The following is an 18,212-nucleotide window of genomic DNA, read 5'->3' on the forward strand; positions in this document are numbered from 1 at the left end:
AAATGACGACTGAAGTTTAACTAGACAGATTTGACATGCAAAAATCAGGGTTAACCCCCTTGTTGTTTATTGCATAACAAGGGTCTCGAATCTGGCCACATTGTTCCTTCAGGTAGCATAAATTATGGGGTTTTACGTGCCAAAACCACTTTCTGATTATGAGGCACGCCGTAGTGGAGGACTCCGGAAATTTTGACCACCTGGGGTTCTTTAACGTGCACCTAAATCTAAGTACACGGGTGTTTTCGCATTTCGCCCCCATTGAAATGCGGCCACCGCGGCCGGGATTCGATCCCGCGATCTCGTGCTCAGCAGCCTAACACCATAGCCACTGAGCAACCACGGCGGGTACCTTCAGGTAGCATGCGTGGGTTTATTGACCGGTTGCCTTCACCCAAAAAGATCACGTTCTCGTGATGCCTGCAGCAGAAAGGATGTTCTACATCCGCTGCCAAGGTATGCGAGCGGGGGCGCTGGCAAACACTCCCAGGGTTCTACTAGGAAACATAAATACCCAAGAAAGTGGATGGGGAAACGATGCCGCGGTAGCTCAATTGGTAGAGCATTGCATGCGAAATGCGAAGGTTGTGGGATCGTTCCCCACCTGTGGCAAGTTGTTTTTTCAACCACTTTCATAACCATTAATTTATCGTTTCTTTATTTCATTTATTAAGCAGATGTAATTTCCCCTATGCTGTCGTCGGTGTCAGTGTTTGTTGGCTTCTTATGATATGACTAATAAAAATCGGGCCCCTCAGTTAACCCCGTTTCTTCTCGTTTAAAATTATACATTGCAACACTCATGAGGGATCTTTTTATTAGGGCGAAATCCTTAAATGGCTCATGGGTAGAAAAATCCGATGTCTAGTGTTATTGCACCAAAATTCAGTGGCGCCAGAATTGGGGCTCAAACCCTCGACTTTTGGTGTTAAATAGGGTGAAGCGTATTAAGGCACAGTTCATTAAGATAGAGTTAATTAGGGCACTCTAACCCACAACTTTTGGTGGGAGTCGAACCCACTTGGACATACGCGCAAACCAGCCATATCTCCGAATAGGATTCCAATTGACATCGTGAAGGTCGAGAGTGGAACCCAAAAACTTTGGTGGGAGTTGAACACTAGTGCCTCTGGTGTTAAGGCATAGTTAAAGCACTCGAACCACGACCCAACATGGAGACATGGGCGAACCGGCCATATCTCCAAGTTGCATTCCAAATGACATGGCGAAGGCCAAGAGTCGAACCCACTATCTTTGGTGTTAATTAAGGCAAAGTTAATTAAGTCATTCGAACCCACAACATTTAGTGTTAATTTGGGCAAAGTTAATTATGACAGAGTTAATTAAGGTGGAGTTGAGACACTCGAATCCTCGACTTTTGGTGGAAGTCGAACCCACAACCGTTGGTGTTAATCAGGGCAAAGTTAATTAAGGTACAGGTACTTAAGGTAGAGTTAATTGAGACACTTGAACTGTCAACCTTTGGTGGGAGTTGGACCCACAGCATTTGGTGTTAATTAGGGTGAAGGTAATTGAGGCACTGCTAAATAAGATATAGTTAATTACGGCAATCGGATCCTTGACTTTTGGTGGAAGTCAAACCCATGACCGTCTGTGTTAATTAGGGCAAAGCTAATTAAGGCACAGTTAATTGAAGGGACACTAAAGGGCAAATACTAAGTCGATGCAGACTGTTCAAATACCATTCCAGAAACCTCGCAATGCTTCTTTCGTGCCAAGAAAAGACTTAGTTTACAGGAAAGTTGCATCTGAAAGGTCCCAGGGCCTTTTTCAAAATTCAAATCTCCCGTCACCCAACCAGGGGAGTGGTGATGTTGCATACGCCATCACCACCCTTTGCTGCGATTGGTGAGTAAAACGGCGCCCGACAGACAGCAGTACCGAGCCAAGACAGAGCAGTGGATTCATTGCTGCAGCTGCTTTTTGGTCAAGTGGTGTAGACCGTTCGGGCATCCCGCGACATCACATGGAAGTTTAATTCTCTGCTACTTGCAGTTTGTGCGAGTTTCGTGAGCCAGTAAAAACCAGTGCAGCACTATGCAATAACGAAACTACTGAAACGTGAAAGCGTGGGCAGCACAGAGTCGAGCGAAAACAAAAGCTTTTGACCATCCATGTCATTGTCAAGGGTAATTGCAATGAGTTCTTTTTTCTAAATATGAAATAGAACTGGACAAGTAGCATTTTATTTCATCTTATAATAAAATAGAATGATGTTTTTTGCAATGAGTGGTTGAGTACTAGTACTAGTGGTAGAATTTAAGTGGAGTGCTTCCGTCATCGGGCAAGTACTTGAATGTCCCAGGGGAGTCTCTAATCATCTCCTCCATTTACCTCAATTTCTCTATTATTAAGGCTCTGTTCACGATAATATTGACGCCTTAGACATTCTCGAGCACTAATCTATCACTTTAGCTTGACTTAATATTTGCCTTTGGTGTACCTTTAAGGTCGAGTTAAGGCACTCCAATCCACGACGTTTAGTGGGAGAAAACAACTAGTAGGAAATGCATTCGAAAGAGAATGACAAGTAATTTAATGAATGTCTCGTGAGTGCCCAGGATTTCGCCTTCATCCTCTTTAGCGTACGCTTAGGTGACTGTCAACTATTATATACAGTCCTAGCGCTCATCAAAATGTGAAAACTGGGCTGGTAAAATCGTAGGCCTGTGTTTTGAACCTTGTGAATTATTACAAATCCTGCTAAGGCTACATGAAAAAACTTAGTTCAATAAGCACTAGGTAAAGCACATAAGTGAGACTCACAATGTCATATCAACGTAGCTTTTTATTTATGCAATTGATAAAGTTTTATTGCAAAAATGATTAGCACCCAGCCAGGCACATGTATGAAAATATCCATTGCAAGTTTTAGCTGTATAGAAACAGGTTAAACATGGATCTATAAAAAAAGAACTTCAATAAAAAAATTCTCGGAAATTCAACTTCCCTAAAACAAAAGTAATGAGAAAATGGTGTTAGCACTTAGAAAATGACTAGCAGTCACAATGCCACACTTATATTTAAAACATTAAAACTGATTAGTAGGAAGTGATAATATCACATACTGATGAATGACCAAAACAGTATGGCCTGCATGCCAGCACCTGCTTCTGGGACCACGAGATTCAAAATAGAAAGCCAGTACTTTCCATGCTATCTTTAAAAATATACACTAAAAGAAAATCCACACAAGAAGAATCCCGAGAAGGAATGTTCATCTTGATAAGCAACTTGCTCGGGCGCCTTCTCACGTACACCACAAAAGTGCCAAAAACATAATGCTGCTAGAGACTACGAGACAGGCATTGCAAATAAGAAATATCTCTGACACTTGAAGAGGAGCGCTAGAAACCAAGCATGTATGAAAGTAAACTACCAAACATTACCCTAAGGATATTTCTATAAGCGCTCCACCAGGCGAACAATTGTACCACAAATGGCAGTCAGAAGCACAGCTCTAAATTTCAGTACGCAACTGTACAGTTCTGCCTAGTACATACATACTTAGGCCATGGTCAACCGAACAAAAGTCGAAGAAACAAACCAATGAAGCACACTTCATGCTGCTCGCGCGTGGTAAATAACCGTGTACTTACGTCGAGGCGTGTGCTGATTTAATACCCGTAGCGATGTGAAGTCAAAGATATTGTAAATTCAAGCTTCTCTTCTTCTTTATAATCTGTCCAAATATATCAGCAAGTTAAAGATGACATATATTTAACAGTCCAGTAATATATATAATTGAAAAAGAAAACATTTATGTACTAGAAAAAAATGACGTAACCAAAACCGAAAGTATTGGCTTTTGATGCGCGGTGTCCAGCAGAGCATGCAGAGGTCGTGCAAAATTGCTTCTGATAACTACATTACAAAAAATAAATGTGATCGTAACTGAAATTGTGGGCTTTAATACTTCAACTTTAATATTTTCAAGATGAACAGACGGATATTTCGCAATTCAGGAAGACTCTCGTAGGATCTCGAACATGCGCATGATGAGGAAAAGCAAAGTAAATGCCCAGTCACAGTGCTGGAACAGACAATAGCGCGACTTTTCCTTTCCCAGAATCTCATTGTTAGGCATTAGAGACAATTCGCTTGTATTTCTGTGGCATGGTGTGTTCATCTAGTCACACTGCACAATGTATGATCAATGTGCGGAAGCTTTGGATGTACAAGAGATGTCCGCATCACAAAGACATTCGACGTCCTTTGGATGACCCTTGACTGCGATGTACTAGTGAAACATATTATAGATGTGAACTAAACATCATTAAATGTCTTGGATATTTGGTCTTTTGTGGTACGTCCAGTGGATATTTGTGGTTTGCTGGGTAGCTACTACAAATTCTAAAGAATGTATCTGTTCGTTTGCGCTTGTAACTTTAGTTGTGCCTTGCCTGAACAGTGAACCTTGCTTCCATTCCGTGCTCGCAGTGTTATTGCGCATGGTTGTATTTGTTGCAGCTTGACGTGTCTAGCTGGGAGGATATCAACAAGTGCACCGCTGTCCACTTGAAATTTTACATGTGTTCTGTTCACTCTCAGAAACGAGACTGAGGTTATAGTTCGGGGCTTTGAACTGCCAGCATGGTTTCATCCTTGCTGTCTACTACCAGGCCAGTAACTACCTTGGTGGTTTTACAAACTGCCGCTAAGTGGCTTCGTTTTTTGCACTTGCTGCATGTTTTTTCCAAGCTGGGCATGCTTCTCTTTCGCGCTCGTGGCTACCACCGCAATACCTGCATTTTGTTACCTACGATTTTGTGGCTTACTTTTTGTGCGTTTCAAGTTGGCATTGGTGCAATTGCCGAATTTCTTTACTGTGTGCATGGTCTTGCTGCTTTACCCTCTTTAAATGCTTTCATTTGAATTTTTGTTGCTTTGTGTGCTCAACAAACCTTTTCAACCTCCTCTAGGGTTGGATCTTCTAACTTGAGAATGTCTGCATGGTCTTTTTCGTCATAGATGCCGCAGACGATCTGGTCACGGATAATTTTTCTGTTTGGTTTCCGAATCTACAGTTGCACGCCTTGAGCTTCAAATCTTATATGAAGCTGTCGAACTGTTCTTCCACCCTTGCATGCAAGTTTGGAAGACGTATCGTGACTACAGCTCGTTGTGCTTTGGTAAGAAATACACATCGAGGGGGCTGATTACATAAGCATAGTTAAATTGTGGGTTTGGTCCTTCCTTAGTTGGTTCCCCGAAGTTCAAAGTGTTGTAGATATCAAGCAGTGAAGAAACACCGACGGTCAGAAGAAATGCTACTTGCTGGTCAGATGGCACTCTCGCTGTGCTAGTTTCTTTGAGGTCCAGCGTGAAGCTCTGCTTGAAGGCTTGCCATTGTTCCACACCGTTTTCTCTGGAGTTGAATTTTGCAAGTCCAGGAATCTTTTCTATTGCTGATGCACTGACGTTAGAACTAGTTCACTTCTGACATCATGCTTCGTTATGTCTCGTATAGTGGATGATAGAACACTGGACTTTCGTTAACGGGGGATAACTGGGCTTGTTAAGCATAGGGTGCACACGAATGGGTGTGTTTACATGGAGGTACAGAGAGTAGAGTCTTTAGAGACGAGGCAGTTGACGAGTAGGAGAGGAGGAGGAGGGCCAGCCGTAACTTGATACTTCGTCTGCTCCAAGTTCATAGAGGAGGAGGGCTGCCGCAACAGAGGGAGCGGAGGTTTCAGAAGAGACGTGTGACCAGTGTGTAACACTGTATGTACGGGATGGTGGCACCATCTCTTGATTCTTCTTGTAACAGTACCAAATGAATGACAGTCAAAATGTCCAGTGTGTTAAATAATTTATACCGTTATTTGGGTGAATAACACGTAAGGAAAATACTTGCATCCTTCGATTCTATTGGGTTCCATAGAAGATTATTAGATTCTGTAGAACATATGGAGACATGTTGTAGGTAAAACCTCAATAGTTAGAATTCAGACAATTTCCTTGGTACAGGGACAGCCTTGTCATGCTATCCCTTGTGACGTAGTTATCGCGATCAAAGCTTACTGGCAGGTTGTGTATACTGTCAGTGTTTTTTATTTATTTTTATTGGCAGTTGCTGCTGTGTGTCACATCACATGCTTTAACTGCATGAACATGAACACTGCTTGCTATATATACCCACTCTAATGACCCATCTGCTTACAAGTAATCATCATCATCAGCCCATTTTTATGTTCACTGCAGGACGAAGGCCTCTCCCTGCAATCTCCAATTACCCCTGTCCTGCACCAACCGATTCCAACTAGCGGCCGCAAATTTCCTAATTTCATCGCCCCACCTAGTCTTCTGCCATCCTCGACTGCGCTTCCCTTCTCTTGGTGCCCATTCTGTAAGCCTAATGGTCCAACGGTTAACCGTTGGACCAATTATCTAACCTGTGCATTACATGACCTGCCCAGCTCCATTTTCTTCTCTTAATGTCAATTAGAATATCGGCTATGCGTGCTTTCTCTGTGATCCAAACCACTCTCTTTCTGTCTCTTAACGTTGTGCCTAGCATTCTTCGTTCTTTTGCTCTATGTGCGGTCCTTAACTTGTTCTTAAGCTTCGTTGTCAGTCTTCGGTAAAATGCACTGATTGTACACCTTCCTTTTCTATGATAATGGTAAGCTTCCAGTCAGGAGCTGACAGTATCTGCCCTATGCGATCCAACCCCTTTTTATTCTTCTATGAATTTCCTTCTCATGATCAGGGTTCCCTGTGATTAATTGACCTAGGTAGACATACTCTTTCACACACTCTAACGGCTGATTGGCAATCCTGAACTCTTGTTCCCTTGCCCGGCTATTCATGATTATCTTTGTCTTCTGCATATTAACCTTCAACCCCACTCTTGCACTCTCTCTGTTAAGGTCCTCAATCATTTGTTGTAACTCGTCTGCAGTATTGCTGAGTAGAACAATGTCATCAGTAAACCGAATGTTGCTGTTCGCTGTCGGTCCTTACTCCTAAGCCTTCCCAGTTTAATAGCTTGAATACTTCTTCCAAGCATGCAGTGAATAGCATTGGAGAGATTGACTCCTTGTCTGACCCCTTTCTTTATAGCTATCTTCCTACTTTTCTTGTGCAGAATTAAGGTAGATGTGAAATCTCTGTAGGTATTTTCCAAGGTATCTATGAAGGCGGTCTTTACTCCTTGATTATGCAATGCCTCCATGATTGCTGGTATCTCTACTGAATCAAATGCCTTTTTGTAATCTATGAAAGCCATATAGAGAGGCTAATTGTACTCTGCGGATTTCTCGATTGCTTGATTAATGACATGGATGTGATCCATTGTAGAGTATCCCTTCCTGAAGCCAGCCTGTTCCCTTGGTTGACTAAAGTCCAGTATTGCCCTTATTTTATTGCAAATTATCTTGGTGAATATCTTATATAATACTGGGAGTAAGCTAATGGGCCTATAATTTTTCAATTATTTAACATCTCCCTTTTTGTGGATTAGTATAATATTTGCATTCTTCCAGTTTTCTGGGACCCTTGCACTCAATAGACACTTCGTATAGAGAGCCGCCAGTTTTCCAAGCATTATGTCTCCTCCATCTTTGATTAAATCGACTATTATTCCATATTCTCCTGCCGCTCTTTCCCGTTTCATGTCTTGCAGGGCCCTTCTGACCTCATCGCTAGTTATTGGAGGAGTTTCTGTATCCTAGCTGTTCATTACTGCTTCGAATGGAGGTATCGTGGCTCCTCTGGGTACTGTACAGGTCAGTATAGAATTCTTCCGCTGCTGTTACTATACCTTTGAGGTTGCTGATGATATTACCCTGCTTAATTATATTTCAGTGCATACATAATGGTTTGTCCTTTGCCAAGTTCCCTTCTCACTGATTTCAGACTGCGTCCATTTTTTACGGCTTCTTCAGTCTTTCTCACGTTATAGTTTTGAATATCACTTATTTTCACCTTGTTGATCAGTTTTGACAGTTTCGCGAATTCTATCTTACCTGTTGAGTTGGACACTTCCATCCTTTGTCGTGTCTTTATTAGGTCCTTTGTTACTTGTGAGAGCTTGCCTACTGGTTGCCTTGGTGCTTTGCCTCTTACTTCAATTGCTGCCTCTGACGCCAGCCTAGTTGCAGTTTCATTCATTACCTCTATGTCATCTTCATCTCTCTGTTCTAAGGCTGCATATCTGTTTGCAAGTACCAGTGTGAATTTGTCTGCTTTTACCCTTGCTGCCTCTAACTTGACCTGTTTCTTCTTGACCAATTTTACTCTTTCTCTCTTCAAATTAAAATGAATCCTAGCCCTCACCAGCTTATGATCACTGTACTTTATCTTACCTATCACTTCTACATCCTGCACTACGCTGGGTTCAGCAGAAAGTATGAAATGAATTTAATCTCTTGTTTCACTATTAGGGCTTTTCCATGTCCACTTTCTGTTCCTACGCTTCCTGAAAAAGTGTTCATTATTCGCAGCTTATTCCTTTCTGCGAATTCTACCAGCATCTCTTCTCTAGCATTCCTAGAATCGATGCTGTAGTTGCCAATTGCTTGTTCACTAGCTTGCTTTTTCCCCACTTTTGCATTGAAGTCACCCATTACTACAGTATACTTGGTTTGCAATTTTCTCATCGTTAATTCAGCATCTTCATAAAACAGATCTACATCATCGTCGTGACTGGATGTTGGAGCGTAGGTTTGTACTACCTTTAATCTATATCTCTTAAATTCTTAAGTTTGATTATGACTACTGCTACTCTCTCATTAATGTTGTAGAATTCGTCAACGTTGCCCGCTATGTCCTTATGGATTAGGAATCCTACCCCATATTGCTTCTTATCTGGGAGACCTCTATAGCAGAGGACATGGCCATTAGTCAGTACTGTATAAGCTTCACCAGTTCTTCTAATTTCACTAAGGTCAATGATATCCCAAACAATGTCTGATAGTTCCTTAAAGAGCCCTGCTAAGCTAGCCCCACTTGACAGAGTTCGGGTGTTAAAGGTCGGCAGGGTCAGTTTCCATTGGTGGCCTGTCCAGGTCCAGAGTTTCTTAGCACCCTCTGCTGCATTACAGGTCTGACCGCCGCCTTGGTAGGTGCTCCGCAGCTGCTGGGGACTGAGGGCTATGGGTTAATTGAATAATGAGGGAGGAAGTGGCCAAATACTACTATACTACTAAAATAATAATACTAATTCTTGTTCTGGTGAGGGAAGGTATTTGTTGAAGCTTAGTGGGCCTTCCTAATTTGGTTGTACCTGGATTAGTATAGCCCCACTCGCCCTCGGCATCTTTTGCCAGTGTTAGGTGTCACTCCAAGCCTGCAGATTTAGTGCAAATGGAGGAGGTGAAATTCAAGCTCACCATCGTCAAGAGAGAGAGAGAGAGAGAGAGAGATTTACAAGTAATGAATTGTGACTTAAACAAGAAATTAAAAATAAATCATTGCAACGTTAACAGTTCCTTTCAGAGCAACACTAACAGCATATTCCGCCATTTTAGGCTTCATTTCAGTCATCTGTCATTTCCCATTATATTGTATGTGTACAGTCAAACTGGAAATTATATCTCACCGAATAAAAGCCTCTAAGCAAGGCTAGCATACTATCCAACTGGAAACCATAGCTCATTGAAATTAAGCCTAGAATGAAAGAATATGCTGTGTTTCACCCAAGCAAAATCAAAGCAGGTTAGCTAGTCTTAGGTGCCATGTAATGAATCTATTTGCTGAGGCCAAGTGAGTCTGAAATGTACATTAATTTAATACATTCAGCGATGTATGAATGATTTGGACAAACTTTGAACAAGTGGCAAGCATGGAGCATTGCTGGGCCAGTTCGCTGCCATATGACAGCGAACTAGCCCAGCAATACCAGCGTACAATCAAACTGAAGCCGGAGCTCACGAAATGAAGCCTAATGTAGCAGAATATGCTACTCCAGGGATGGAAGTGCTGTGTCAATTGTGCCATCTTGTGCCAAACCACCGAGATGCGCCAACTTGTGCCACTAACTTCGAATGAAGTCTATAAATTTTGCGGGATGTTTGTGTTCAGTAACAGCCACGCAGCCACGTGTTGGCTAACATTTAGCCCTAGAAGCCAAGCTAAAGCAATCCATTTATGTGTCTGCGTCTTTGAAGTGCAAATGCATGTTTGGTGGCACACTGTAACCTTGGCCGTAGGAAAACCAAAATTCTTTGTGCGATACAATGCATTACGAATCTTGTATATAGGTCTTGCGCATTGCATAATATGTGTATTAGCTAAAGATTATTTGAATGGGCACTCTTCTTTTGGCGGCAGTCGGGAAAGGAAGCCGCGCTCTCAGCTCAATGAATAAGTTGTACAGTCTTTCATAATACATTTTAAAGGGACACTAAAGACAAATACTAAGTCAAGCTAAAGTGATAGATTAGTGCTTGAGAATCTCTAAGGCGTGAATATTATTGCGAACAGAGCCTTAATAATTGAGAAATTGAGGTAAATGCAGGACATGGTTAGAGACTCCCCTGGGAGATTTAAGTACTTGCGCGATGACGGAAGCCCTCCTCAGTTAAATTCTGTCACTAGTGCTCAACCACTCGTTGCAAAAAACATCCTTGCATAGTATTTAAGACGAAATAAAATGCCACTTGTCCAGTTCTATTTTGTTTTTAGAAAAAAGAACTCATTGAAATTACCTTTGACAATGATGCGGGCTGTCGAAAGGTTTCGTTTTCGCTCGACTCCGCGCTGTCAACGCTTTCACGTTTCAGTTGTTTTGTTATTGCGTAGTGCTGCGCTGGTTTTTCTGGCTTGTGAAACTCGCACAAACTGCAAGTAGAAGAGAATTCAACTTCCATGTGATGTCACGGGATGCCCGAACGGTCTGCGCCACTTGACCAAAAAGCAGCTCCAGCAGTGAATCCACCCATCCACCGCTCTGTCTTGGCTCGGTACCGCCGTCTCTCGGGCACTGTTTTACTCAGCAACTGCAGCAATGGGTGGTGATGGCGTATGCAATGCCACCACTCCCCCAGTCGGGCGGTGGGAGATTTGATTTTCGAAAAAGGTATTTGGACCCTACAGATGCAATTTTCTCGTAAACTAGGTCTTTTCTAGGCACGAAACTAGCATTGCGAGGTATCTAGAATGTTATTTAAACAGTCCACGCCGACTTAGTATTTATCTTTAGTGTCCCTTTAAGGCTCGCTTGTGCACCCTATTGGTAAATCTGCATTGATTAATGGCGAACACCATGTGTGGAACGTTAAAATATATTTTGCAGGTGCACCATGTCCAGTTACCGGGATGGTAGTGTGGCATGCTGACAAACGAGCTGCTTGCTTTCTTGAAACTTCTTGACAAAAAATAACCAATGGTAACTGTAATCATCATTCAGTTTTGCACTCCGGGTACTCTATATTCTGCACAGCCACACCGTACAAAATCGGACTTTTGCGGCCACAAAACGCAAACCGAGGATGTAAAGTTTTGGCTTTAGTCTACCGTAGTGGCCGAATGTCGGTCGTGAAGGGTGGGAGAATGTGCCAACAACAGAAATTGCGTTCGCGGCAATGATGTTCATGATGCAACTTATGCAGATCGAGTCCGAAAAGGTTTAGAAATCATTGCTTGGCATTGAAAATATTGGTTGCCATTTTACATTGACTTTATGGGGCAGCCCTAATAATCGAGCTTGTGCAAAATATTAGTCGGCGACACTTGATCGGAAAGCCATTGAACACTTTATTCTTTTCATAAATGTCAGAATTTTTTTCTTCTTTCTTCTTGCCGAGTTATGTGGAATACTGGCAAGCATGCAATGACCCATGAAGTAACTTCACATTTATTCTGTAGTACTCTGCTATGCCAACTCAGGCATAACTGAGGCGTAACTGAGGGCATTATGGAAACGACATTCACTGTATGTTGATGGGCATTGTTCATGATTGCCAGAGTCAGTATTTGTTGTTCATTGTCCGTGAATACGTCTAATTAGCTAACTTTATAAACTTACCTAATTGGCAAGATGTCAGTGAAGAAGTTGTGGGGGATGTTGAAACCTGAGCGATAACTGGATTTAAAACAAGCTAGTATTTGAATTATGTATCTAATATATTCCTTATCCATTAAGTGAGGCAATTAACATTAGCTAATTAAACTGAAATATTAGTTGTTCGTGCATAATTAAAAAAAAAGAAAACTCTTGACTAGCATTAACAAAAGCCCATCAACATACAATGAGGGCTGTTTGGATAAATCCCTTGGTGATTTATTTTTTCTTGGCCACATTTAGTTGGCACGTCTGGTATGTAACTTAATAGTGGTTTTTGAGGAACGCATGTGAGTTTACTTTGTCAGGTGTATGACATTCTTTTCCTTTAGTGAACGTTCCTCTACTATGCAGGCTTCCACGGAACTGATTCGCCGTAACCTAATAGTGTTCTGCAAAGTCAAATAAAGAACATATTGTCGCAGTACAACGGGAACAAGAGACAACACATTGAGCAAGACTGCGGAACAGCCTGTTGCAAAACCACCAGAACAAGGATGACTTCTTCGTCTCTACATTTCCCTAGTCCCACTAGTACGTGGAGTACGTTAAAGCACTATCCTCATCGTGTGCACGTCTACATACAGCACACGTCAATATTTTCTTGATTTTTTTTTTCATTCAGGCTGAGCCTTACCCATCATGCTCCAAAAACGTATCTTCTGCTCCAAAACAAACAATTCCTGCTCCAAACCTGCTGCAGTGTGCGAAATTTGCTGCTTCCAGAGCTGCTCCAAAGCTCCCTTGGCTACTTCCATCCCTGTACTCATAAAGGAACTGCAGATGCCATTGTGATGATTTATTTTCATTTACATCTTTCTAAGTACATCACATTTCATGTTGGTTGTACATGGATATACACTATAAAGTGGCTGTATGTTGATTCAGTTTATGCATGTGACATGGCACACAGCAGAAACTATTGGTCAAAATATTTAAGATACTTGTGAAGAACAACATGATGACTATGTCATGTGGGGCAGTGCTTTACGGGTGCGTGCCCTGGCTTTGTCAGCAGGCTACCTTGTGAGGTAGTTGGATGATGTGCTGAGTTTTGAAAAGAGTGTGCTTCGAGTTTAGATGCAACTCACAATTGTTACTGTTGAGGTTGCAACTCTTACAAGGCTCTCCCTTGCCTGAAGAAATTTTGTGTGAATTCAGAGTTTCTTCTGCATTATTTGCATGAGTTGACATTTTTTTCACACAGATTTCTATCAAAATACAAATGAGTAACAATATTCTTTGATAATAAATAGTTATTGGTTTTTGTACATTGACTTTAGGATAAGCATCTGTTTTAAGTTCCCTTGATAACTGCTTTTATGGCCTAGAAGTGCTAGCGTTAATGCAGCTTAAGAACTTATGCCTAACATGCAATTGACTAACTTCCCCCTCGTTGGAGCAGGAGTGATTTTGTGTATTCTACTGCTATTTTGTATGAACGGATACCAATTTGGTGAACTTCGTTTGCGGCTGTCTTCCATATAGAGACGAGCATTGACATGGCAGAGGGGCTTCCAGAGAGTCTGAAGCTGGCTCATCAAATGGCCTTTCTAGAAAGATGAGTGATACGTGCTGATATTCTCTGAAATAAAATGTGCAGCTGCTTTTGGTACTAACGAGGGTTTGTTTCCTGTTACTAATCTGGTACTGTGGTGGTAGCTGGAGTGTTTTTGTGGCACCTTGATTATGCTGAAATTTTATTTGCAATTATTCAAATGTAACCTTGTGCAGTATATATAAATATGCAAGAAATAGCATTAAAAGGAGTGGCCAGTACCACACTTTTGCACTCCGGTAGCGCTGCAATGGTAGTGGAAAACAGCATTCAAGCTTCAAGTAGACAGCAATCAGGCTTTATTAATAGCATATCAAGCCTTCTTATGCTCAGACTAAAGCTGCTAGGACATGCAGGCCTAGACGAGCAAGCCTGGAAAAGTGGACAGATACGTACCGACTGATACATGCAAGGTGATACAGGCAGTTTGATTCATTCAGTCTTATACATTCACGCTGATATATGCAGGCCCAAATTATGTATTCCCTTAGACCAATAGGCTGCTGGAATTTGTTACTATAGAGAATATCTAGTTAGTACACTCAGCTTTTGGCGAGACAGTCACAGTTGTCATGGTATGACCTTTGAACACTGCACTGGGCTGACTGACCAGCGCATCAGGGGTTTGTGACAAAATGTGCGACAACCATCTGTGACAAAAGATTTCCCTGGAATGTAAATCTTGAATGCACTTTGTTTAAGGAGAGATACCAATCAAATGCTCCCCCTGCCCCGTCCTTGTGGTCTTCTCCTTTTCATACTGTGTTTGAAGCTGTGCCGATGTGGAGTGATGCTCACATTGCACTGTCTGATTTCATATACTATTGGTGCTTTGGCGTGACTCTCCGCCACCATATCGGTTAGGGAAGTCATGATGAAGGCCAAGCAACATGTGTGGGGACACAGTGATGGAACGAAGCCTAGTGGTGCTAGTGGGAGGAGCAATTGGTGTACTGCAGAGACGAGCAGTGGGGACCGCGAAGCAAATAGATAAAATGGTTGGCGAACTCGGGAAAGTTTCCGAGGACGTTCAGATTGCAATGTGCACAGTGCCAGAGGTTGAAAGTCAAGGATGTTAAATTTAAAGCGCAGTGTTTGCAGCAAACAGGGAAATTTATTTGCTGGCTAATGCAGTGAATTTCACAGTTATTGACATCAACTGGGAAGTGCACCGAGCTGGCCGCAAAAGCACTTTTGTGTGTGAAGTGATGCATTTTAGCGAGCAGGTAGTTTCACTGGTGGGACGCTGAATTGTGGCACGAGCAGTAGGTTTTTTAGGCAGGGCACCGGACTTGTAGTGGCACCCCACAGTGGCCATGGGATCTATGCTACGTAGCAGACTGCAGCTAAATGCAACTGCAGTGTGCATGCGTAGTGTTTGCTTTGCGCACGACAGGGCTTGGGTGCACGCTCATGTACTCCTGTCTGGCTGTGCTACGTAGTGCAGACTGGCTTTGTCCTGCACCAGCTTGTACGACGGATAGTAGCCACATCTTTTTGCGCATTTTGATGCGCTACCAATCACTCAATACTAAGTGAAGTCTGCCAAGGTGTATAACCAAGTGCAAAATTTGAGGGTGGATTTTGGCTTACTTCAGCCTGTTTATTGAACTGCATCAATAAATATACACAGTAACAGTAGGAAGAAGCGCACTGATCCAAACACCCTTCTTGATTGATGTCAGCTATTGGCCAATAGCAACTGTGTATGGGAATGTGCTATATTATGAAACAAAAGGTCCAGAAAAAAGTGAGGAACAGGCTTCTGTTGAAAAGAGAGTGTTTGAGAGAAAGGTGACTTTGCGCCCCGCTTGCGAGCTCCATGCGCCGATCATGACTGCAAAACTTGGCTGAGATGTTCACAGCGTGTGCTGTCTGCTGACTGTGTTCTTTCACCAAGCTCAAGGGGTGGTTCAGGACGCCTTTAAGTACTGAAAGTAGCGACACACCAGCAAGGAGCAGAATGAAAACACAAGGAAGTAAGAAATGCAGCTCAAAGAATAAACATAGAGACTGTACAATTTTTTACATAAACATGCAGCATGGTTGAAAGCAAGATAAATGGCTGAAATTTGAAACACAGCTGAATGATGAAGCTGTTAGTATGTACGCCTCGACTGAAACACATCTCCAAGATTTAAAGCAACTGCCAGTTATTGACAATTTTGTATGGGGAGGGTGCAACAGTGAATAGGTCAAGGAAAGGCATAGGCACACTTGTAAGGTGAGGTACGAAGTGCAAAGGGTAAAGGAGATGTGTAAGGAGCATTTATGGATTGGCTGCACTTTGGAAGGAAAAAAGATGAAGCTGGGAGTAGCTTACATATGGACAAGTAGTGATAGCAGAGAACAAGATAGATCATATAGATTGGCTGCATTATAAACAATATTATTGAGTTCAGAAAATCAGGCCAGGTGATATATAGTCGGATATATAAATGCTCACATGAAGGATCTAGATGGATATAGTACTGATTACAGCGGTTCTCTAGTGCTAGATCTGTGCGAGGAACAGAACCAGGGAGAATAAATGTCATGGACAGGTAATGTGGCAATGCAGGAATAGGCAGTCATGTATTGACTACGCCTTAGTCTATGATCATAAACGATTTACGAATGACTAGGCCATACGACGATAGCCTTGGCAGTGACTATAAATGTATAACCTTAACTTTTGGGAGAGAGACCGATGCAGGACAGGAAGCAACAGCAGCATAATACTTCAAACTAAATGAAAAGCAAATAACAGACATAGCAAAAACCTAAAGAAGAAAGTGGAAGCCTTTCGTACAGCACTCTGATTGCAAGGAACTCGTAGACGTCATGCAGCATGAGATAAAACAAACATGGCTAAAAATCATTGGAGTGGAAAGAGAAAACCACACAAGTGGTGGAACAAGAAAATAAAGCAAGCTATAGAAGAGCAATAGCAGGCTTCCAGGGATCAAAAAGAAGCCAATAAATTGAGATTACACAAAGGAGAGGTACTGCTTAGATGGAACAAGTAATGGGACAACAAAAGGGTGGCAAGCGAAGTAGTGCAACAAAAAATTCAATGTACAAGTGAAAGCTGGGCGCATAACATTCGCAAAAACAATTGCATACCAAAAAGATTCTGTAATGTGATTACAACTGCGCAACTGGACACGGACTGAGTAAAAGGAGGGGACACCACACGGTGCTGTCAACTTGCCTGACTTTCCATCCTGCTGATTCTGGAACCATGTAAAGGCACTAGCAGCATGAACTACAAATGTGCAAATGTTTATAAGGGATAACGATGGCAACATCTTCGAAGGAGACGACATGCTATGGTATGACATGCTTTGGGGGCACGACACCGTTGAACGCAGGATGCTCATCGCTTTCCTAATGTTCCAGATACTGTCGTACTGGTCTTGTGCTGGTACATGCCCTACCCCAGAACCCTTTCTGCAAACCGGATAGCCTTCCCTGAAACCGCCACAATCCTGGGCTACCAGTCTGCCTCTCGTCACTGACGCCGTGAAGAAAAGTCCAGTTTCAGCGGCAGAGGCTTCGTTCACCTGACAATGCCCTATGAAAGCGACGTCATCAGTCACAAGGTCCAGCCAGGCTGTATTTAATCCGTGTGGCAAAGCTGATCGGCTGGGGCACGACACCGTTGAACGCAGGATGCTCATCGCTTTCCTAACCTTCCAGGTTAGTTACTTGCAAAATGTTAAGGAATTTTGTAGCGACAATCGTCTCTTCGCGGTGTCGTGCCCCTGCGACTTGAAATGGTGTAGAGTTGTGTGTGTACTATGAAGCTGTTGCTTTTGCACTTTTGTCCGATCTAGTCCTCTTGCTCTCTGGAGACGTTGTACTTAACTGAGGCCCCGACAGAGACACTGTTTCTTCCCTTTCACAGACGATTAAAGAACTAAAAGAAATAATTTCTGAAATACGTACCAATACAAGTGAGCTCAAAAAAGCCAACATTCTCAAAGACAACACAACAGCTGCACTGACAAAACATATTTCTGTGCTAGAAAACGACCATCAGGACGGAGTAATAGAGACTTGACAAAATGATGCCATCAAACAGCTAGCACTGCTAAAAGCTGAGAGTACTGACACAAACAACAGAATACACCGTAATAACTTGTTTTTCCTTGGACTGGAAGACAATGAAAAAGAAACATGGAAAGAGTGTGAGGAAAAAATCATCAATTTCTGCACTAGCAAGCTGGAAATGCATCTAGAACCAAGCGGTATTGAACGTGCTCATCGCATAGGCAAATACCATCGTGAAAGAAAACGTCCAATAATTATCAAGTTGGCTCATTTCAAGTCAAAGGAAAACATTTTGGCCTGTGGGTGGAAACTAGAGGCAACAAACTTTGCTATATGTGAAGATTCCGCTCCTGCTACTCACATCGCACGTTCCAAATTGTTAAATTTCATACGACCACAGGAAAACGCACCCTCCTCAATCTGTAATGGTTAGTTATCTCCCTGTAGCCAACCATCCGGTCCCCTGTCAGCCCCAGCTGCGGCGCCCCGGTGGCTCGGCTTGTGAGTCCTCGAGCCACATTGTTGGCCGCCTCATTGCCGGGGAGGGAGGAGTACGTAGGTGCCCAGATGATATGGACAACCTGCTGA

General features: G+C 42.5%; 1 long non-coding RNA gene across 12 annotated transcripts in view; it reads left to right on the plus strand.

Moving 5' to 3' along the window:
- The window catches only part of LOC129380944 (uncharacterized), a 57,663-nt gene that overhangs the window by 27,750 nt on the left and 11,701 nt on the right, over nt 1-18,212 (plus strand). For 4 of the 12 annotated variants that reach the window (XR_008609183.2, XR_008609177.2, XR_008609173.2 and 1 more), the window contains one exon: nt 13,520-17,270. The exons of 1 other annotated variant lie outside the window; for it this stretch is intronic. This is a non-coding gene — a long non-coding RNA (uncharacterized lncRNA). 7 more of the 12 variants (XR_008609175.2, XR_008609178.2, XR_008609174.2 and 4 more) reach the window with 7 other exon arrangements.

Source organism: Dermacentor andersoni, chromosome 1, assembly GCF_023375885.2.
Source record: "Dermacentor andersoni chromosome 1, qqDerAnde1_hic_scaffold, whole genome shotgun sequence".
Lineage (NCBI taxonomy): Eukaryota > Metazoa > Arthropoda > Arachnida > Ixodida > Ixodidae > Dermacentor > Dermacentor andersoni.